We start from the raw sequence: 22,113 nt of genomic DNA on the forward strand, positions 1-22,113 counted from the left end.
GTGTGTGTGTGTCTGAAACCTAATTGTCTGCTGTCTAATCCGTCAGCCGGGGGGACAGCTTGCACAAGCCCCTTCCAGGCAGGCTGATAAATGCAGCGCTGCCAGGCCCCTCTGCGAGGCAGTTCGGTTTAATTGGGATTGCTACGTGCACGGACTTGGCGTGCGTGGAAGGGATGCTGCGCGCAGGGAAGTGCGTGGCCAGGCTCCCAAGGGGTGGCCCCTGTGTCCAGCCGGGCTCCCGGTGGGATCCTGGGAAATGGTGGTTAGTGAAGAGATGTGAGTGCAGCCCAGTGCTGGATGGGTGAGGTTAAGGGTGGCTCCGTGTCCTGTTAAACCAGTGACAGTAACAGTGGCACTGTGTGGTCCTGCTCCTATGGACTTTGTACCTTGGGGCAATTCAGTACCCCCAAGGCTGGGCTGTAGATACACCCAGCTGATGAGATCTGGAGATCACGCAGAGTGTGACACAGAACCCATGGACATGAGTGTGCTGGCTTGGCGGTGCCGCCTGCCATCTTCAGCACAGCATAAGGAGCTGTGCAGAGCTGTCCCCTGCTCCAGCTGTCCCCTGTCTGTCCCCCCAATGACCGGCACCTATGAATCTCTTGAGCATCTCCCAGCCCTGAGCACATGGCAGCTCAGGGACTCCCCAAGCTGAAGTGGCATTTCATCTTTAATGCCCCTCAATGGATTTCCCATGAATTTGTCTAGTTGATTTTTGTAAACGCGTAAGTTTTAATCATCCCCAGAGAGCTGTGGCAAGGACTTCACTGCTTAACCATGCACCATGTGGGGAACCGTCTCCTCTTGTTTCTTTTGAACCTGCTGCCTCTTAATGTTATTGGATATCTCCTAATTCTTTTATTGGGAGATGCAGCGAGCAATCAATCTTGGTTCACCCTCTTGAGGCCACAAGTGTGCCTCTCTCGCTGCTGCTTTTCCAGGCTGAGATCTTCCTCCTTTGGACTAATTTTTTTTTTAATCATCCTGCTCCAGATCTTTTTCCAGCTCTGCTGGTGATGTCAGGAGTCCGCATGTGGCGACATTCTCATCCGTTGTGTAATTAAAGGTGATGTCATGATTACAGCAGATGGTATTTGCATCAGCTTTGGTTGCTTAGTGCATGTTGATGTCCGGGGATCCTTGTGTCCTGCACAGTCATGAGAACTTCTCAGAGGCTGCTGATACAAAGCCTGAGGGTATTACAATAATATTTAGCCTTTGAGTTCCCTGTCTGAAAGAGGCAGGCCCAGGTATTATTTATCAGGAATCACTCACTGTGCTTTGCAAAAGCACAGGAGAGACATGTCCATGTTGTTTTATCCCCCAGATGCAGTCACCTCCAGATTGGTGATACCCACCAACTCTTCCATCGTAAATGTACACCAAGTTTCATGACAGGTGATTTGAAGGCATCATGCTTGCAGGTGAGGGATTAGAGAATGCCAGATTGGCCACTTGTGTAGGCACCTCCCTCATGGCTGAAAAATAAGTGTTGTGCTGCTTTATCCCAGACCCCAGTGGGGTCCCAGACTTGCTGCAGGGTTTGGAAGCCAAGAGGCAGGAGCAGGGTGCCCAAGTCTAGGGTTGCCCTGGCCCAGACTGGGTCATGGTGTGGCACCTCCACCCCGTTCATCCTGTGCTCCCCTGCCCGTGGCTGCCCCTGGCCTGACGTGTGACCAGTTACCAATGGACCCCCACCCAGTTCCCTGCCCTCCTGCTGCTCTCTGCTTCCCCATCCCTCCTCCTCCCTCTCCCTTTCTCCCTTTGCCCTCTCTTTGCTTCTCTTTCTTTCCACACCTGCTCCTCTCCTTCCCTCCCCTTTTCTCTTTCCTCCTCCTCCCCTCGCTTCTCTCTCTATCCTCTTATCTCATCCCCTTGTTTTTCTCCTCTCTGCCTGTCCAGCTGATTTACATGCACGCTGCATTGAAGCAGCTCAGCTGGATCTAATGCCTCCTGCCGTGAGGAGCGGAGCCGTCTCAGGACTCGGTGCGGAGCTTCCCTGGGCAAGGTCTGGGAGGTCCTGCGTGCACCCCACCACCTTGGCCCATGCTTTGGCCCCTTTCTGCATCACACTTTGTTCTTCATCCCCTCTCTTTCCTTTCTACATCCTTCAGCTGATGCTGCTGCCCTTGCTGGTGTCATCTCCATTTCTCATGCCAGGTCCCCAGCCCGTGTGCCCACTCCATCCTTGCTCCTGGGTGGGTGCATGAGGACGGACCAAAGGCTGGCAGCCAGCCTGGGGGATGGTTTGCTGTGACTGGTGCCATTCCTGTGGCCTTGGCACCAGTGTTGACCTGAAAACCTGATGCTGAATATTCCCAGGTGGAGCCCATGGGTCCCCCCTTCCTCCACCTGAGTTCTGATGTGGGAGCCTGGGGCATCTCTCCTGTGCCCTCATGGCCCTTGCTGCTCATGGAGCTGGGATCGATGTGCCTGTGTTATTCCCTGGCTCTAATCACTCCCGTTTCCATTCTGCTGATTTGCATTTCCGTGAGAGGAAGATGCCCTGATTAAAATCCCCTCAGAAGAGCTTTATTGCAATGGCTCCTGCCTCTCTAATTGGAAAGTGGTCTTAACCTTTCAAGCAAGTGGCTGGGACACTCCCTGACTGCCAGAAACTCCATGAAGGGTCTTGCTTGTCCTGAATTCCAGGGGAGTGGGAGATTTGGAGGATCCATCTCTGCCTCTGAGGTGGGGTAGGGACCCCTCAGCCCAAGGAGGACTCATCCCATCCCTCTGATACCAGGGATGGGACCATTCCTAGCACAGCGGGTTGTCTAAACAGGAGTCAAGGAAAGGGACTGTAGCAGGTGGATGTGCTGGGATGTCCAAAACCAGTGAGCACCCAGCCAGCCCTGTGCAAGCAGCTTGATGCTTCCCAGGTCGCACCCACGTGCCAGTGAAGGGCCCGTTGAGGAGAATGTTCATGTGGTGTCAATAGAGCTGTTCCCATTTACCTTCCTGTGGCTGGGAGGCAGGATCTGACCTGGCAGCTGGGATTCTACAGCTCTTCCTCCCCGGGGAGTCCCAGGCCCACCACTAACCCGCACTGGCAGCTTGAAAGCCTGCCTTGCACTTATCTGCTTTCTGATCTTCAAAGGCTCTGAATGCCCAAGGAAATCAGACCTCGTGCCTTTTCTTCCCATGCAGTCCCCAGATCCAGACTCTCCTGCAATTTATTATCCCTGACAGGTGCCACTCCCTTCCTGGCTGAGCATGGAGAGGTAGCATCACTCTGCCGCTCTTCCTCAGGTACCAGAGCTGGCCACCCTGGCCATGATGTGAAGCTGCTGCTCCTCGCATGCTCCCCATCCTATGAAGCTCAAGGCAGGGCCAGGGAAATGTGCTGGCATTGGCACTGCCAGCTTCATCCTGGCTTCCCAGTGATGTGCCCTCTGGCTGAGGCTGGCAGCCGCCTGCTCCAGGCAGGTCCTGGGGTCTCCTGCCAGCAGGTCGTGCTGCTCCATCCCTCCAGCCAGGGTTGGCCATCCCCACAGTGCCAGCTACAGAGCCTGTTTTGCCTGTGCCCGTGGTTATTTTATTAAGACCCTGACTTGCCTCCCTGGTGTTTTTACCTCCCCTTCCCCAGTCCCTCTCCTTCTGAGGTTATGGAAAAGATTTTGGGTTTATTTTTAATTATTTTTTAATTTTGGTATTTAAGCTGGTTTAGCGGCTGCAGCAGTGAGTGTTCCTGATAAACAGCCCGGGAGATCCAGAGAATAATCTCTCTGCTTGGTGACGGCACAGGCGCCTATCGCAGCTGCTGGCAGCACGCTGAAAAGCTGTCCTCATCTGCTGCCTGCTCTATCAGCCCAGGGAGGGAGAAATTGCCTCCATCCTTAATCACAGAATTTGAAATCCCAGCTAGTCTGCACCTTTTATTCTTTAGGTTCACAGTGTTTTGCAGTGTGGACAGGGGGAGAAATATGTAGCTCTTAGATGGAAGCAGGAGTTGGGGAAGGGACTGGGAAGAGGTGGGTGAGCAGCAGCTCTTTTCCCTTTGCCAGGTATCTCCTGGACTTGCCACCCCATGATGCTTTCCTGGAAACTCTCTCTTCAGGGAGGTGGGTTAAGGCTGTATTTTTAATAGAGTCACAGAACACTCATGGGCTGTTGTGTACTCTGAGGGATTGTGTAACACCACTGTGGTTGGACAGAGTGCGTGCACTGACAGCCACATGTTCTGGAGCCCCAGTGCCAGGGCAGCTTACTGAGAGGTGTCAGGGAAATATGGTAAAAAGGGCAGATGGAAGGATAAAAAAACACAAGGAAGAGCTGAGATGTGTTGTTATTTCCTCACCAATGAGAAAGATGCTCAAACTTGTCCCTGTGTCATAGACCAGGTCAAGTAAAGCAATTGGGTTTGTGGCATAGGAAGGGCCCAGGTTTATGGACATTGTCCAGCCTGGTGCAGGATGCAAGGTCCTCAGCCACACAGGTAATGAGCCCCGCCTACAGAATGTGTGATGCTAAAGCCATAATATCTGTCAGGGGGTGGTTCTGGGGTGCAGGAGCACACCTCAGTACCCCACAGCGAGTGCAGAGCAGTGAGGGGATGGAAGGTGCCTCTACTCCATGCTCAGTGCCACTGAATGACAGTGTGGCACCCGTGGGCTGTCACTGCTAACAGTTGCTCAACCCAACAGTGGGAACACAAGCACCCGCCATGCCAGAGACTGGCGCCGCAGTGGCTGGAGATTGCCTTTAATGAGACAGATAAAGCAAAATGAAAAGCAAATTAAGATGCGGGGCTGTGGGAGCTGTCTTGAATGCAGCGCTGTGACTTTCCTGGGGGGAAGCTGAGGTTGCAAATGATGGTGGAGGCACTGCAGAGGCAATTGTAGGAGATGGCCATCTTGGATGGGTTCAAACCAGGGAGCCCTTAAATCCTTTCCATTGCCTTTTGCAGGTATCGTCCTTCTCCAGAACCCACTGTGAGATATGACCTTTGGTCTCAAAGTGCATGAATAGTGGTGTCTCAGCTCCCCTGTCCTTCTCCCATCTCCAGTGGCTGGAGTGGGTTTGGGAAGCCCTGCAGTTGCAGGGGACGGCTTTTCACCCATGTCCCAAAGATGCTGATGGAGATCACTGGCTCTCTGCAGCAGGGCTGCTGTGGTCCAGGGCTGTCTGGGATGTTGGCAGTCCATCCTAAACTTTCCATTGAGCTCAGAGCATCTGGGCTATTTCTGTAAAAATCCTGTGCTGGGTCAGGAGGCAGGAAAGGGGCTTTTGCTGCAGCTAGGTCTGTTCTTAAGCAGAGAGTGTTTAACACAAAAACCCCTCCTGTTTCTCAGCAAAAAAACACTCAGGCGTTGACTATCAACGTGAGCAGCATTGCTCAGGCAAATGGTGTTTACACCCCGAAGCCTTCAGACTTTCTAGATTTTACCTGCTTCTCTGCAGAAACCCCTTGAGAAAATGTTACCGAACAAGGCAATACTTGGGTGGATAAATTGCCTGGAACAAACGAGCTGGAATTTGTACGATCCCATTCTTCATGTAAGAAAGATGTCACTCCTTAAGCAGTCCCTGGGGAAAGTGCCCACCCTGGGGAGTGTCACCCTGGGCTGCCTGTGTTGGCCATCCCCTGATTTGGACCGAGCTGCCTGGGTTTCCATGCACTGCAGTGCTTTTTGCCATCCCTTCCCGGGAATCATGAGTGGAATCACAAACAGGAGCAAAGCAAGTTCTCATTTCCCTCCACCCCCCTCCCCACCCCAGTTGCTGAAGTGGGGTGTCGAGAGGGAGGTTTGGTGCTGCATTTTGCTGGTTCTGTGGGAGCTGATCCCACGGCCAGAGGCATTTGGGGACACATCCCCTCTGGTCGTCATTGCTTGTCCCTCTCGTGGTGCAGCTATTTCTGCCTCAACTTCCCAGGAAGCCGCCTCCAACGCTCCCCGGTCTAAAACCACGCTGGTTTAGAGAGCCAATTTCATCCCTGCTTCCATGTCTCATTTGCATATATTTGCATAGCACACAGGTTTATGGGAGGGGAGGAGGCGCTGGAGAGGCACATCCTTTATTCCTCTTTTTTTCTTTTTTCTTCTCCCCTTTCAGCAGAATTGTATTTATTTATTTAAACCCAGTGCTGCTGCTCCGAGGGGCTCACTCCCAGCTGGGTCCCACGGGTGACTCGGTGGTGGGGACCTAATGCAAACTGGGAGTAAACTTCCTGAATTTTCACTCACTATAGGTGATTGTGTGGGGCTGGCCCTTGCCCTTCTTCCTACAGCATCTTCTCTAGTGGACTCTGGTGCTGCCTGGCCTGGGAAGGGGGTAAAGATTTCCTCTTCCCAGCTCCCAACTTGTGATGGCCTTGTGGAAGGGAAAAAACACCTCAGTTTCCCCCAGGGTTTGCTGGATTTTCCCTCCCCTGAGTGTCCCTCTCTAGGTTTTGGTGCTTCCCTGACACTCCTGAAGGGCTGTTCCATCTCAGATCCAATAGAATTTGACACTTCTCTTGGGAAACAGCAAATCCTTTCCCTTGGGATGGGTTTCATGAACCCCAGAAATGGCCCTTCCAATCCTGAAAAAGGTACCTCATTTCCTCCTGCTGTAGCCCCGCCCCCCCTCACCTCAGGATGCTGGGAGTGTGGGCAGCTGGGATAATACATGCTCAGGGGGATGTGGTGACCCCAAAATAGCTCCATCCCTATGAGCAACCCGGTACTGGGCAAACGAGCTGGTGCATCTTGGTGTTTTGGTTCTCATTTGCTGGTGGATCCAGAGAGATTTGGGAACTGTGGGATCATCCTGATCAGTCACAACACTGCTGGGATACAGCTAATATTGCTTGTCATAAAAAAATTTAAATGAGTGGACCCAACCAGCTCCTCTGCCTGTTCCTCTGTCCTCCTTGGCCTTGGGCACATCCCTTTGCGTCTCTGCCACACTGTCCTTTGCTCTAAGATGGGTGAGATCAAAGAACTCCTTTCCAGCCTACTGAGGGAGAAGGGCAGCATCAGCAGGACATTATCATGTTGGGGTCTTGGTCTGCCACTAGCAGGGCTGTGCAGACACTGGGCTCCCTTCAGCTGGATTTCTTCCTCCCCCAGGGCATGAGGAGAAGGAGAGACCAGGCTGTGTGCGTGGATGGGGACAACAGCACACAGCAGGTGAGAGTGGCCATTGGCACATAGGGTGAGGGGAGTTAAGTTCCTGGAGCAGTGAGATGCAGGGCATTGGGATGTTGTGAACCAGCCCCAGGCACGTGGAGCCTTCTGGAACATCTCGCACTTGGCCGGGGTTTAATTTTTTATGCGAAATCCTGTTTGCAGCGAGCGCAGTGTTGCGGTTCCCGGTATTGCAGAGTGCGGAGGCGAACTGCTGAGCTGCCGGCTGTGCTGAGAGCCGGCTCTAGCTGGGCAAGGGGGAGAGCTGGCTGGCTGTGACCAGCATGGCCCAGCACGGCTCGGCTCTGCCACCCCTGTGCACCACAGAGACACCCGGGCAGGGTGGTGTGGCCGGTGGGGGCTTGGCTGTCACCGGCCACAGCTGGGGTATGCGAGATCTGGGCTGGCAGCACAGCAGGGCTTGGCACAGCTCCATGCTGGAAAACATCTCCTTTAAGACCTGGACTCAGAAAAATCTAGAGCATCCCCGGAGTGAGGGCCACGAAGCCCCCAGCCTGGACAGGCAGAGGGCTCAGGACACAGCCCGCTCTTGGCTCCAGTGCCCTCTCGCTCCCAAAGCTTTCCAAGTTGCCCGGCTCAGAGGCTGTTTGTCTTCAGCTTGACGGTTCCTCCGCCTCCCCCGCCTGTCTACTCTGCTTCCTCATTCTCGGTGTTGGGTTGAGCAAGAGCAGAGCGGAGCCTCCTCGGGATCAGGGTGAGGCCGGGGGGGCCTCCAGTTCCAAGTTCCTTTTTTGTTGTTGTTGGGGTTTTTTTCTCTCTATTTTTTTTCCCTTCTTCTTTGCTCTGCACACAAAGCTGGGCTATGATGAAACTCCAGCTCTGCCTTGCTCACAGCATTCATGCACGGCACATGCTGAAAATAATTGTCCTTGGTGGAGCTCTGCAAACTGCAGAGCAATTTAACTGAAAAGAGGTGGAAAGGAGTTTTATTTCTACATGGTGTTTGAGGCTCAGTGCAGCCCCTCACAAGGAGGATCACAGGCAGGCGTGGGCTCAGGCTGGATCTGCAAGCCCTGTGACCGTGGCCATGTAGTGCCAAGCCTGAATTAACGTCTCTTGCCATTCAGCAGCACTTTGTACACTGAGCTTGACATAGCTTTGGTCTTCTCAGCCTCAAGCTGTGGCTGCCTGCAATGCCCCATGTAGTGCAAGCACTGCAGTGGGCTCAATATCAACCCTACTGTTGGTTTCTCCAAGTTTGGGATCAGATGCTACAGTGGGAATTTCTGTAGGTGCCAAGCCATGCTGAAAAGGGAAACATGTTGGGTGCTCCCTGCGTGTAGAGTGTTCCGCACAACCTGGCCTCTCCTTTACGTGCCTTAAGCCACAGGTGATTTTTTGAGTCTTGCTTTACATTTTTAGGTGTTCAAACTAGCTGTGAAATGCCTGCTTGGAATGTCTTGTTCATTGCATTATTTTGATGGGCAGAGGGAAGCGTAAGCTGAAAGAGGAGGATTGGCTCCAGGACCTTTTGGAGGTGTTTGGAGCAAGGATTTTGGCTGATCTGCTTTAAGGAAAGGGCCCATCATTAGTGCAGAAAGACAGGGAAGGATGTCGAAGCCCCAGCCACCATAAAACCTCTTTGAATGAGATTTTGTCCTGCCCAATGAGAGCTCCCTGTCCTGAGCCTTCAGCACGTGCCAGCAGGATTTGTGTGTGGAGAGTGTGTGCTCAGCACCATTCAGGATATAACTCATTCTTTGGTTTGTTCATTAGTCATATCACGTCCCCCTTCTCCAGCTCACACAACGGAACTGCAGTTTGTCAGGATGTGTTGTGGAATTTCTGTCCACAAAACTAATTTGTCTTCAAACTTCCCTTTCTTTCCAAATGGCCAACCCATTTTCCTGTGACACTGCTCTTGGTCACTGTTGTTGTTCATCTCAGCTGGCTTAGCACTTTGCAGTTGGTCAAGGTCAGATGTGACTGTTTTCTGATCCCATTGGGATAAAGACCAAATCCTTTTGCTGTGAAAACTTGGGGCACAACCATCAACCCCTTGGCGAGGAGGACCTTGCCACTGCTTTTTTGGTTTCACCAGCTTCTGTTCTCTAAGTACCAGCTGGCGTGAGGAACAATGCACAACCTCTAAACTGTTTTCACCTACCAACTCAGGAAGATGTGACCTCACATGTGCTTCTCGGAGCTCTGCAGAAAGAGGCTTTTGCATTATTTACTCTGTTTTGGAGCTGGAGCCAGACCTGACTCTGGGCTTGTTCAGCTCAAGGCAGTAGAGGTGGGAGTGAAGCCCTCCCAGTAACACCATCAGAGCCACTGGAGCTGGGCTCAGGTTTCTTCCCTGGCTGGTTCTCCTGGCTCAGCAGAGTCCGGCCCTGTTCCCTCCTGGTGTAACGCTGACACGGGAGATTTTAGCTCAGCTCAGCCCTGGTGTATCTTCCCCAACCACCACCCACCAGTCAGGCTTTGTGCTTGGAGTGCTCCATCCCAGCTGACCTGGGGCCAACCAGCCCTTTGCAGGCACTCAGTAGTGAGGCAGAGCCAAATTCTTGACTTCTGGCCCTTCAGCAGTGGCCAGGGTCGGTGTGGGGTGGGGAGGAGGAGGAGGAGAAGGGCTGCAATGTCAGCCCCGGTTGGAGTCCCCCCACCCCCGCGCCCAGGGAAGAGATCCCAGTGAGGTTCTTTGCCCGCTGGCAGACAACTTTGCCCCCATCCATCCACCCTTTCTCAAGCACAGAGCCGGGAGTGGGGGATCCATTCAACACCTGCTTTCCTTTCCCCCTCCTGCCGCCCTCATCTCCCCAGTTCCCCCCCAAAAAATCTTGCATCATCTAAAAAAACCCCACATTCTCTCTGGCTGCTTTTTCTTGCTAACCTCCGCTCGCTTTGCCTCTCCTCCCCTCCCTCCCTCCTCTCCATCTCCCTCCCTCCCTCTCTCTGGGGGGAAAAAAGGTCATTGCGCAAATGATTAGTCAGAGCTCAGTTGCTGTAGCAACCGGCTGCTGGAACTGGGACAGGCGTGCAGCGAGGACAACGGAGAGGTCGAGCATCAGCCGGGCTGGGGGAGCCCAGCCTTTGTATGTGCGCCCGGGAGCCGCGGAGCCCCCAGCTCCACGCCACGCGTGGGGCCCTTCCACCGCCAGCCCCGAGCGCTCCCTCGGCTGCGGCGCTTTCTCCTGCCGGCATCTCGATGCCACCGTGGAGTCGGTGCTGCCTTGGCGTTTCTCCGGTGTCTCTTGGCGTGGTGGCACCGTCCCTCGCCGGGAGGGAGGGTTCTGCCCTCGGTGGAGCGGCCACGGAGAGGGGCACGTCGTGGGTTCCTCCCAGGGAACGCATGCCGCTGAGGTTCAGGGCTCCTTGTCCTCTTGCAACATCCCACACATGAAATATGAAGCCAAGTTCCTCCTGATCCTTCACGAGGAACCAGGCGTTAACTGTGTCCTGCCCAATTCCAGTTCCAGAGTGCTGCAGTCCCTCTGCCTTCAGTCCCCAAGCAGCTTCAGACAGAGGCTTTTCCAAATCTTCCTTCTTTCCTCCCTGCTCTAAACTTAAGGACAGCAGCCTGGCATGCAGCATCCATGGGCTGCTTGGCCTTGGAGTACAGAGCAAGGGCTCTTCTGGGAACGCTGGGGCCACATGTGCGGTGGTTTTCGTCACTGTGGTCATGATCTCCCAGTGGTGTTTTGCCAAGGCTGCTGGGGACCCTGCAGTGCTGGCTCAGCCTGTCCCAGCCAAGCCCCAGCCTGGATGATGGGGCCGAGGATGGTCAGCAGCAGAGCCAGTGGCAGCACAGGCACAGAACCCTCCAGCTGCCTGGTGGGATCCTGTGCTGCACTGCAGAACTGGGGAGGATGGAGAAGGGACCCCATCTCCGTCCTTTCCCTGGGCACTGCAGCACCTCAGCTCTCTGCTGCAGCCCCCAAAGTGCTGCTGCATGGGGCCTTCAGGGGACCTCCATGAGTGAATAGGGACCTGTTCCTGTCACCAGCTCCCTGCTGTGGAGAAAATATCGCTTCTAAATTGTGTGGGGTGAGAGAGCCTTGCCACTGGATTGTCTCCATCCCTCCATCCCTACTGTTCCCCTTGTACACCAGTCCTTCAGGGGCTGAAGACCAGTTTATTTTCCAGTGTGTGCTGTCTGGGTCTTTGAGTAAGCTGCTCCTTGCTCTTTGTGTGTTGAGCAGTGATTTGGGGTCTTGCTTCCATCTGGGATGTGTGCGGAGTGTGAATGGGCTTGCAGGGGGCTTTGAGACCCCCACAGGAAAGTGCTGGGGAGGAGTGATGCAGTGGGCCAGCTGGAAGTTGGTGCAAGTGCTGCTGGGGAGGGGATGTAAAACCTCTGCTTTGGACTCTGGGCAGGATTTTGGGAATGTCTTTGGTCTCTTGCTCAAGGTTGAGCTCTGTGCATCCATCTAGAAAGCTGTGGGCTGGCGTCCTCAAGCCTAGGAAATTATTTTAGTCTGACTTTGTGGGAAACAGCAGGAAAGGGCTATTTATGCAGAAAATGGCTTCCAATAAACACGCTTCCTTTGGGAGTGGAGAGAAATTGCTGAGATGTGCTGGAAGTCTTTTCACTTTCCCGGGACTGTCCTTAGTGCCAAGAGCGAGCCAGCCACGCGGCACGGCCACGCCGGTGCTCGGCGACGTTCACTGCCCTGCTTCGAGCCCCTGTCCCCAGCTCTCCATCACCCTGCGGCTGGAGAGGGGCTTTCAAGGGCACCTCTCGCTCTGCCTTGTCCGCTGATGCTCCTCTTGGTCCTCTGAATGGTCCTCCAAACCTCTTGAGATTTCCCTTGGATCCCAGCATTTCCTTCTTTCCTCCATTTCTTTGGAGCTGTGTGATTGCAGGGCACTGGCAGGGGGGTTGCTGGTTTAAGGGCTTCTTACCTCATGGTTGCAGAGATGAGCTTAGCAGAGTGATGTCAGAGTGGCCTACAGGCTCGAAAGCCAACAGGGAAATAAAAGCAAGGCAACCAGTCCTGTTTCTTTTTCCTTTCTTCTTCTTCTTCTTTGTTTGTTTCCTTGCAAATCTCATTACTTTAAAGGCTCTTCCCTGATTTTACCAGTGTCTGGAAATCTTCAGGAGCTCAAAATGCTTGGGGTTTGCCATGCTATTTTGCTATTTTTCAGTCTTTTTTTGCCTTTGGAGGTGGTGAGTAAATCCTGCATATTCAGCCCAGCTCACTAATATTTCAGATTATTGAAAATAACAGAAGAAAGGAAGAGTGAATGAATCTGAAGCCTTCAGGAGAGGGCCAAAAATCCCTGTGACTCACTCAAACACTATTTCTGAGCTTGAAAACACGAAATGGTGCCTGTTTCTTGCTGCCCATTGCAATGGGCCAGGAGATCATAACCACCCAGAACTTGGTTTAGGTTACAGGGCTGCCAGGTTCACATTTTCTTCTACAGATTTTGTCTCTCAAATCCCTGCTCTTTCCTTAAGGACCCCCAACATCCAGGCTAGAGATAGTAGTGCCACTGTTTGAAGGCGTCAATCCTATCCTGAGCATCCATGAGCTGGAAGAAGAGTGGAGAAAGCACTGAGGGTTTTTCCCTTTATGGATGATATCCAAGTAAGACTTCAAGTAATGAGCACTGTCTGTGATGATTTGGAGCACATCCATGACTGTATGAGAGCTTTCTGCACGGACAGGACATAAGACGGGAGAGCTTGAGAGCATTCTAGTGACAGAGGTGATGCAACCCAAGGAGATGGGGAAGCTTTAAAGCCATTTGGCAAAGCAGGTGTTTGCAATTTCACCCACAGCCCTGCAGCACCGCTCTTCATTGGGAACCACCTGCAGAGCAGGATGTGATCCCTGGCCACAAAGAATCCCTGAAGTGGGGTGGGATGTGACCAGGCTGGCTGAGCCTTTCCCGGCAGGAGCAGCTGGGAAAAGGGAGCACAGGGGAGAAGGTGTGCAGCCCTTCCCTCAGCTCTCTCGTCTCAGTGAGTGTGTGCTCCTCCAAAGATATGTACTTGTGAGCATTTGTCAGTGATTGCCATCGAAGGAGGCAAAAATCTATAACCTGGGGTCAGGCCTTTCTTCCAGGCTCTCATGTCATGAGATTCCCTCCACCTCCTCCCTGAAACTGCAGGGAGCAGCCCCTCTGCGCTGTGTCTCATCTCGCTGACACGGCTTGGCTGTAGCCCGTGTCCGGGAGGTCGCCGGCAGATGTCGGCTGTCGCTGGAAAATAGCTGGAGTGGTGTCCTGGGGACGCCACGGCTCCAGGCAGCTCGAAGTGACCCCATCACTGCAGCTGCCCTGATGGGTGAGTTCCACGTGCTGCCAGTGCTGCCAGCCCAGGCTCTGCCGCAGCGGGGTGGGTGATGCTCCTCGCTGGGGTCTGTCAAGGGAAATCCACCACGGAGTTAATGTGTGCTCTGCTTCCAGCCCTCCTTTGTTAAGGGGTTTGGCCCAGTGCCACGCGGGGAGCGCGGCAAGCAGTGCTGGGGGCCAGCAGGGACAGCTTTTGTTCAACATTGTGGCTCCTCCATGGAAAGGACGGTTGGCCAAAATGGGGCGCGTGCAAGCGCGGCAGTCGCTCCGCCTGGGGAGGAGCCCAGCTGCTCTCTCTTCGGCATTGAATTCCCTCGGGCTTTGTGGGAGCACGAGGAAGCTGTTCACTCCCAAACCCCGCTGGGGATTTCACTCATGCTGTGGCAGAGTGCTGCTCCCCGTGTCAGCTGAGTGGGTGCTTGGGTGTCCCATCCATAACGCCTGGGAGAGATCCCTCGATTCAGTGGCATTGGGGAAGTGGGTGGCTGTGACATGAGACAGCTCCTCTGCCCGTCCTGGGTCAGGGCCAGGTCCTGCTCAGCTTTGGTTAAGCCCAGCACGGCTAGCAGACTGCCGGATTTGGCCATCTCCATCTGCTGGAAACACTCCCTGTTTTGCCCAGCCTTTGTTTCCTCCCAGCTCCTCGTTATTTTTCATGGCGTTTTCCCTTCTGGCTCTTGTGCTGCTCGAGGCTGTTGGTGCAAGCTCAGCATTTGGGCTCGTGCTTCTTCAGCTGAACATGGATCTGTGTGAGCTGGGTTATTTCTTGTGTCCCCCAGCACAAGTGGTCCCAAAGAGCGAGGCTCAGCCCCACCTTGGCTCTTTAATAGCATCGGGGAACAGCACGTCCACGTGAACCCAAGCCCCAAAACGGCCCATAGGGAATGACGCAGCAAAGGTGAAATTTCAAAGGGAGACGGGAAGTGCACGGCAAGAGCAGGGGAAACAGAGGAGAGAATAGCCGGAGCTGACCTCAGCGGGGAGGGGAGCCCGGCTGCACGCATGGAAGGGAAATGGGAAAAGGATACAGCTGGGGCCGGCCGTGACACCCGTGTGCTTTGCCCCAGCAGCGTCCCGCTTCCCGCTTTTCCCCCAGGATGGGCTGGGGCAATGGGCCAGGTCAGGGCTAGCCCCCAGCACACCAGGGCTCCTGGAGGCATCCGTCGGGGATTGCCTCAAATGCACCCATTGGGGCAGCTCTGGAGCTCGGCCACCGGCAACCAGGGATGCTCTCGGGCATCCTCATCCCCGTGTGCCAGGAGCTGGCAGCCAGGAAACAGCCCTGATCTGGTGACCGTCAGCTCTGGCTTGCTGCGGACCCGCCCCGGCTCCCTGGGTGCGCTCGGAGGCGGCGCGGGGCAGATCTCGTCCTTCCAACCTTCCCCGGCACGTACCGGGAGCCGGCGGTGTCACCGCGATCAGGGCCGCCTGTCGAGAAGCGGCACAAGCCGTCCCAGGGTAGCTGCTGCTGTCCCTTCCAGCGCTCTCGGTTTTGCCCAGGGACGGATGACTTTTTTGTTTTTTGTTTTTTTTTTTTTTTTAACATGTGGAATTTTATTTTTAGCTGGAAAAAAACCCCCAGCCTTTAAAAAACAAACACACACAAAGTTTTTGTGAAAAATACTCAACATAATGGGATTTTTTTCTTCTTCACAAAACTGACTGTGACATTTCTAAATGAAGGGTTCCTCCTGTCCTTCTGCTCTTCCCCCCTCAATCTTCAGTGAAATTTCTACTTTCCCTAGGTCCCTGTTTTTCTCCTCAGGATATGCTCTTTCAGGGGGAGGAACAGCAACTATAAAGACTGTTTTTTCTGGATTTTTTTTCCTCCCATAATATTAGAAAATGTATTAAACCATCCCTTTTGAACCTGTTACAATGGAATGAAATTAATTTTGCCTTTTTCCCTCTTCTTCCAACTAGTTCTCATCTGTCCTTAGTCTTTAGTGTGGGAGAACTGGAATAATAAATGGCAGAAAGCAGATCCTACTCTTTCTTTACTCAAGGGAAAGATTTTTCCATCCCAGTTGAACTCTTCCTTTGGGGCTGGAGGGCACCCAAAAGCCAACATCTGGAGGGGTTCATGCTCCTGACCTTCTTTTCCCTCCAGTGGAGGGATGTTCAGAAGGCTCTGGGGCTTCGTGGGGCTGTGGGAGGGCTGGGATTGTCCCAGGGGTTGAGCTGTGAGAACTTGGGAGCTGGACAGCAGAAACCTCAGGTCCTGGGTTCTGTTCTAGGCTCTCCAGTAGTGTTTCCCAGGTGACCTTGGGGAAGTCACTTTGTTGCTCTTCACATTCATTCTCTACCTTGAGAAGAGCACTTTCTTTGCACCTGTGGGCTTAGGCAGGCAGCTGATGCCTTTTAATCACTGAGTTGCACAGGGATTTGATCAGCCCCCATTGACTTAGTTGGAGCAGAGGACAGTAGTTTTCCTTCCAGGCTCGAAGTACATTGGCTGCTTTTCAAGGGTAGCTACTGGTTTCTCAGACCTGAAGGCACTGGAGGTGGGGATACTTCTATCCTTAGACAACACAGTTCTCTGCACCTTCTTGGCACCCAGGAACATCCAAACCAGCATCTGCATTGCAGAACTTTATCCTCTCTGGTGATCTGAGGGTCTTACCTGACCCAGCCCAGGAGGCTTCACACGGCTTGGCTGGGATATGGGGACATGGACCAGAACTCTTGGGCCTTAGAAGGAAACACTTGAGACCAAAACCGGCTGAGGTCGCACCTTCCACTGCGAAAGTCTGGGCTCAGCAGGCCTAATTCAGCTACCCAAATTAAAGTCATGTCACAGAGATCCTGTCAGAGTGGATGGTGCTCCTCTGCCTCGAATACACAGCCCATCACTTGGAAGGGGACCTGACAAGGAGGTCTCAGGGTTGGACTGGTGCTTGTGTACACGGGAGCCTCTTTTCCCAAACTCAGGGGAATGTATCAGGCTCATAGGCAGTGGTTGCTGCAGCCCATGTGGAAGCCTTGGAACCCCTGGAGCAGGGAAGGGGAGCAGAGCAAACATGCTTTGTCCAGGCTCTTTATTTTGTGCTGGGGTAAGGGGTTTTTTTCATTTCAGACATGCGATGAGTGTGTTACTCAGTCATGACTCGAGAACTTGTGAGCAATAAAGTCATCCTGAAGTCTGCCAAAAAAAATCTTCTTAGCACACCCACCTCATCACACGTTCCCACTGTAGCTACTTTGGTGCGATCTGCTGCAGAAAGGCGGCTACCTCGCGGGGAGGCTGCGGTAGCCATCTGCGAGCTTGCGGCAGTGGCCCATGGATGAACCCGTGCCCATTGGCACAGTGCCATGGGTGTCACCTGCCTGGTGACTGGGACCCTTTTCAAGCATCATCACAAAGATGGTGGGCTGGAATTTGCTCCAAAAATCCAAGAGAAAACAGAGCTGGAAGGGGCCACACAGATTGGTGTAATTTTCCTTCTGCAGTGAGGGCTGGGTTTTGGGTTTGGAATGTTGGTTTTGACCTTTTGGGGTCAAGACTGACCTAAGACCTCCATGAGGAGAAGAGCCCTGGTCATATTTCTCTTTCTGCCCTGCGCCAAACCGGCTCCAGCAGGGTTGGCTGGGTGTGAGGATGGCTTGAGGCTCCAGAGCCTTGCACCAGCCACCGCTGCAGTCTGGGAGTGGTGATGAGCAGAGTGGTGCATCCTCCAGACTTCAGGAGAGGAGGCATGCACTGGCAAACCAGGCGAGTGCTGTTTGAAGTGCCTGAGAAAATGCATATTGATGCTAAAATTTGCATTTTTGGGGGCTGACTGGTCCCTTGGATAATGAGTCAGGGTCCAGGGTCCCCCTGTGTGAACCCTCACCCTCAGGCTGGCCACTCTGCCTGTGAGGTAGTGCAGCCCTCCACTCGGGCACCAGTGGCTCTGGAACTGGGATGCTCCTGGAGCTGGATATCACGGCTTGCTGTGAGGGGAAGCCCTGCTCTCCTGAGGGCAGGATGGGGCAGGGATAGGAACAACCCCATGTCCGTGGGGTGGGATGCAAGGGATGGTCTTGGAGACATCCCAGCACCAGTGGGGAGGTGGGACCACGCAGAACCCCCTCACCTGAACTACCAGGGTAAAAACTGCCTCTTCCATGGCCTCCTCTCCCCACCCCTTCTCTGCACCGAGGCTCTAAATAATTGATAACACTGATAAATAATAGATCTTGTATTTGCTCCTTCGCTGTCTCTGGCAGGGCGTGTGTGCTCGCAGCCTGGCGCTGCTGCATTAGGGTTACAGGGATGGGGAGCGCGGCTGTTGGGCCAGGGTAGGGAGCTCTGCAGCGGGGAGAGCATTCCGGGGAGATAAAGGGCTGGTTTGATGTGTGTTCATGTGGCGGGGCTGTTTTGCCTTGCATGCCTTTCTCTTTTGCTTTATTTTTTTCCTGGAGTGAAGCCTGGCGCCAGCAGTCTGGAACCAGCCTGACAAGCTTTTGAGTTATGGAAAGGGGGAGGAAGGGGGGAGGAGAGAGAAAGAGGGAGCGAGAGAGGCAGGGAGGAGGAGGGAGAAGGCAGAGGGAGGCAGCTGGGATGTGGATTATTAGGGGAGAACAAGAATACACACAAGAGGCTGGTGGGGTGAGGGCTGGGGGCTACCGGGACTTGCGGGGAGGGGACGGAGCTGGCTTCGAGCAAACCTTTCAAAGGAGAATGATTTTTTTTTTTTTTTTTTTTTTCCATGGAGGGGAGAGGGGGAATTGAGTCATTTTGGGCATGAAACGCAAACCTCGCCGCGTCAAGGAACAAGGAAGTTTTTTAAAGCGCCAATTAAAGGGCTTGGAGAGGTCCGGGGCTTTTAAACAGCCTTGGGAAGGGGGGGGGTCCTGGCCGGCGTTCAGGCTGCCGTCCCATCAGGACATTCCTTTCTGCTGAACGCTGCTGCTCCCGGCCTCCTTCTCCTCCTTTTCCAAGCTGCCGTCGAATCCTTTCCAACTCCCGCGTCCGAACCCGGGGAACTTTGCTCCGTTTCATCTCTCGCCGCCTGCCTCCCCCCGGCCCCGGCCTGTGCTCGGCGCTTTGATCACTGAGCTGCCTGCACAGAGAGCCCCGAACCCCCGCACTCAGCACGCCCGGGACGCAGGCGCCAGCAGCCCCTCCAGGGGCTGGCATGGCCAAAAATTCCCCCCCTGCTTTGGTGGAGACCCCCATCTGCCATCACGTCCCTGCTCAGGGAAGGCAGCTGCTTCAGCGAATTGGTGGCTGCCATGCTGGGGGAGGAGGGCTCGGTGCCCAGCGACAGGGACCTGGCCCCGCAGAATGGCAGAGGGTGAACTTGCCCCACAGGGGCTGCGAGGGCGTGGGTTGGGCAGCGTGTTTGGAAAGGTCCCGTCGGACTGCCCGCACCTGGGAAAGCCACGTGGTGCCCATGAGGGCTCCTCCTGTGCTACTTCGGGGGGTTCACGGCACTGGCAGCAGTGTAGCCAGAGTCTGGAGCAAATTCACTGGAACGGGGATGGCAGGCAGAGGCTGGAGCAGCTGCATGGCATGTTTTCCACTCTGAGACCCCCTCATCACCTCCCGTGGATGTCCGGCAGCACAGGAGAGAACATAGCCTTGCTGCTGCAGCCCACCTCTTGGAGTGGGAAGAGAGCCGTAGCACACCAGGGAGTGTCGTGCCTGTGCTCCGGGGCAAATCCAGAGTGCTGGCTAGGGAACGGGGATTTGGAGCCGCTTTGCAGGGGCTTTGTCTGGTTTGGTTTCAGTGCAGCCTATTTAACTCCAACAACTGGTGAAGGCTGGGGAGAAAGGAGCTCTTTGTTACAGGCTGAACAGCCCCAGGTCTTTAACTCAGCTTGTGGGAAGAGCTCTGAGAAGTTGAGATAGCCCAGGGACAGGCTGATTTTGGGATGGGCAGATTTTATATCACTCACACCTCTAAACTGAAGAATGAGAGTGAGGATTTGAATACCCAGCTCCCAAAAAAAGCCCAGCACAAGCCCTGCAAAGCACCACCACCATCTGCCAAGTCTTTGTCTTTGCAGAGGAGGTGGAAGGGGGAACACCCAGTTTTCTGAAATCTCCATTACAGGTTGCCTCTGAGCTGCAGCTCTTCATAAAAAATACTTCTTTCTCTGGGTTTCCAGGAAGCAAAATGTTGCCCTCCGCTGTTTGCAGTGTAGCTGGAACAGAGAACTCGCTGCATCCGAGCCCGTCCGGCGCTTTACTCCAGTGTCACATCCGTGGCAGTGGTCAGGGGATTTGAAGAGAGACAACTCCCACCCAGCTCATAGATGCTGCAAAAACCTGCAAAAGGTCCCGTCATCCTCCATGAGCCACCAGGATTGACAACCTCCCACTCTCAGGGTGAGCTGCTCCTGCCCTGGCACCTCGGCACAGGACTGAGACGCGGGGGTTGGCCATGGGTTCGGCTGGGTTGTCTTCAGACTGTGGTGGGTCCAACCAACACCAATCTCCTCACACATCGTGTTTCACAAGAAAACAATGCAAAGCAGCTCAGTTGTACATCCTTGGTCCAAGTTCCTCATTTTCCCCTTCTCTTATTCCTTGGTGACTCTTCAAGCTCCTTCTGGTAACTTTGGAACTAAGCTGGCAAAATTGTCCTCCAGCTCCTCCTTGCTGGAGATACAACACAGATGGATTCATGCTTGTGGTCTTTTATAGCTTCAACAGCTGAGTGTTGGGAGTCTTAAACCAGTAAATGGAGGGAGTGACTACTATTTTTGTAGATGTGGAAACTGAGGCATAGGCTACTTACCCAGGTGAAAAGAAGTCAGATTTTAGGGCCAGGGGACATAATTTCACTCGGAAACCTTTGCTGCATCAGCTTCCCTGGCATCTACTCAGATGTTTCCATGAGGGAGGAGACACTTCCTCCCTTCTTCTTGCCCAGAAAGGATCAGAAGTCAGGGACAGAGCTGATAACATGGCACCGTGGCCTGTCCCCAACCCATGACCTCCCTGCTTGCACAAGGGGCAGCAGGCGGAAATAAAACACAATTCGGGACTGACAGAGCTGGGGAAGAGCAAGATGAGTCTTGGTGGGGAGACCATCCTCACCTTTCATATTCTAATGCCTTGCCTTTTCCTGATTTGTGAGTTCTTGGGAGTCCTGCTGGGAATTCACTCGAACGGAGGCACACGCCGCCGTCCCTCGGTAAATTACACAGAGATATAATGAAGGAGGAGAAATCAGTTACTCTGTGACTGTGGCTCCCCAGGGGACCTTAATTCAAATATTTGTGGAGCTGAGCAAGTGGGGCGTTGGGGAGCTGCCGAGTTGGAGTGTCTCTCAACAGGTTGCTTGCAGGTGGTTGGTGATGGGGAGGCAGCACTCTGGGATACAGGATTCATCCTCAAAGAGGCTTCAGGTTCTTGACAGTGCTTTGGGTGTCCTTAGGGTTAAGGTTAGGGTCAGATGGAAGAGGAAGGTACTGAAGGAAGGTGGGACTATGGTCTGGCTGCAGCTGCCTGAAAAACCTGCAACTGGTGGCTGTTGGGATGGGGCAGCCCCATGTGTCCTTTGCCAATGGCTTTGAACAGTGTGGGTGATGGGGGCACCTGCCCATCACCTGTGGCTGGGCTCTGCATCATCTCATGGGGAGGGACTGGGACAGTGACCCGAGAGGGGAGAGGGAGGAGCAGGGTTTGCAAAGCCAGGACAGTTCTCTGCCGCCCACATGGCCTCTGTTTTCAGTACTGGAGGTAGAAAGGGTTAAATGCTGCATGACAGCAAGGAGAGGGCAAACCCCACATTGCTCAATTTAGGAATGAGAAATCGATTTACCTCCAGCTCCATTCCCTTTGTGTACCCTCAGCCCCGGCTTTCTGCCCTCTCTCCTCCCAGGGCACGCCAGCGCCTTGGACCTGAGAAGACAAGTGGGATCCAATTTGCCCAGCCAGCAACCTGCACCAGCAACTGGGCCACAGCTGGGGGGACACCCCCTTGCTGGATGCATGCAAGATCCCTTAGATCCCACTTCACCTTGATGGCCAAGGCTGTGGCTCCATCAAGGACACAGCGGCCCTGTGGCTGTGCCATGGTGCTCTCACCTGCTGCAGCAGTGGGTGATTTTGCGTGAGCATGGAGAGCTGGGGTGCAGGGTGAACTGGGGTGCAGGGTGCTCAGTCCCCAAAGAGAGGTGGTGGTGTGGGGGCTGAGGGTAGCTGTGTTAAGCCGGTGCCATTCTGCACAGCCCCATTCTTCTCTTGCAGGTCCTACAGAATCACCCCAGCCCTCAGAAGTGATGCTGCTACCAGGAGTTGCGTGAGTTCGAGCACACTCAGACACACTCCCCCATGCCCGCTCCTTGCACGCCTGCTCACACGTGCGCCAGCTCTCCCTCGTGTGCCGGCATCATGCCCCCATTGGGGGCAGTTTTGCCTCCGGCTGCCGGGGTTGCCGAGCGTGGCAGGGGCAATCCCACACCCACCCGCATTCCCAGCCCCGCCACCAGCCGGCACAGGCGGCCTCCCCACGCCGCGGCCCCTTGCACGCTCAGCGCCTTCGGGGCTGCGCGCACACGCGTGCGGATCTGCAGCACGCCAACTGTTGGGAAGGGGAAGGGAAAAAAAAACCCCACCGACTCAGCCGAGAGAGGTGGGGGGGGAAAGAGAGAGAAAGAGAGAGAGAATGACAGACTGCAATCCCCCTTGAGTGCCTAGCCTCATGAATATTAATAAGGTGGTAATTAAAATGCAGGGACACAGCAGGACGGATGCAGGCACTGCCTTCGGAGCGCTGGGAACGGGGGGAGCGCGTCT

At 54.3% G+C, this 22,113-nt stretch overlaps 1 long non-coding RNA gene across 7 annotated transcripts in view; it reads left to right on the forward strand.

The window, feature by feature from the left end:
- LOC121676067 overlaps positions 1-22,113 on the forward strand; it is an 84,886-nt gene that overhangs the window by 42,832 nt on the left and 19,941 nt on the right. For 6 of the 7 annotated variants that reach the window (XR_006020353.1, XR_006020350.1, XR_006020349.1 and 3 more), the window contains exons 4-5: positions 19,476-19,695; positions 21,565-21,616. This is a non-coding gene — a long non-coding RNA (uncharacterized LOC121676067). Of the gene's footprint in view, positions 1-19,475; positions 20,507-21,564; positions 21,617-22,113 lie in introns of all 7 variants that reach the window. The other variant, XR_006020351.1, reaches the window with a different exon arrangement.

This window comes from Corvus kubaryi, unplaced genomic scaffold (assembly GCF_017639235.1).
Source record: "Corvus kubaryi isolate FWS band 111438036 unplaced genomic scaffold, C.kubaryi_AGA036_p1.0 78, whole genome shotgun sequence".
Lineage (NCBI taxonomy): Eukaryota > Metazoa > Chordata > Aves > Passeriformes > Corvidae > Corvus > Corvus kubaryi.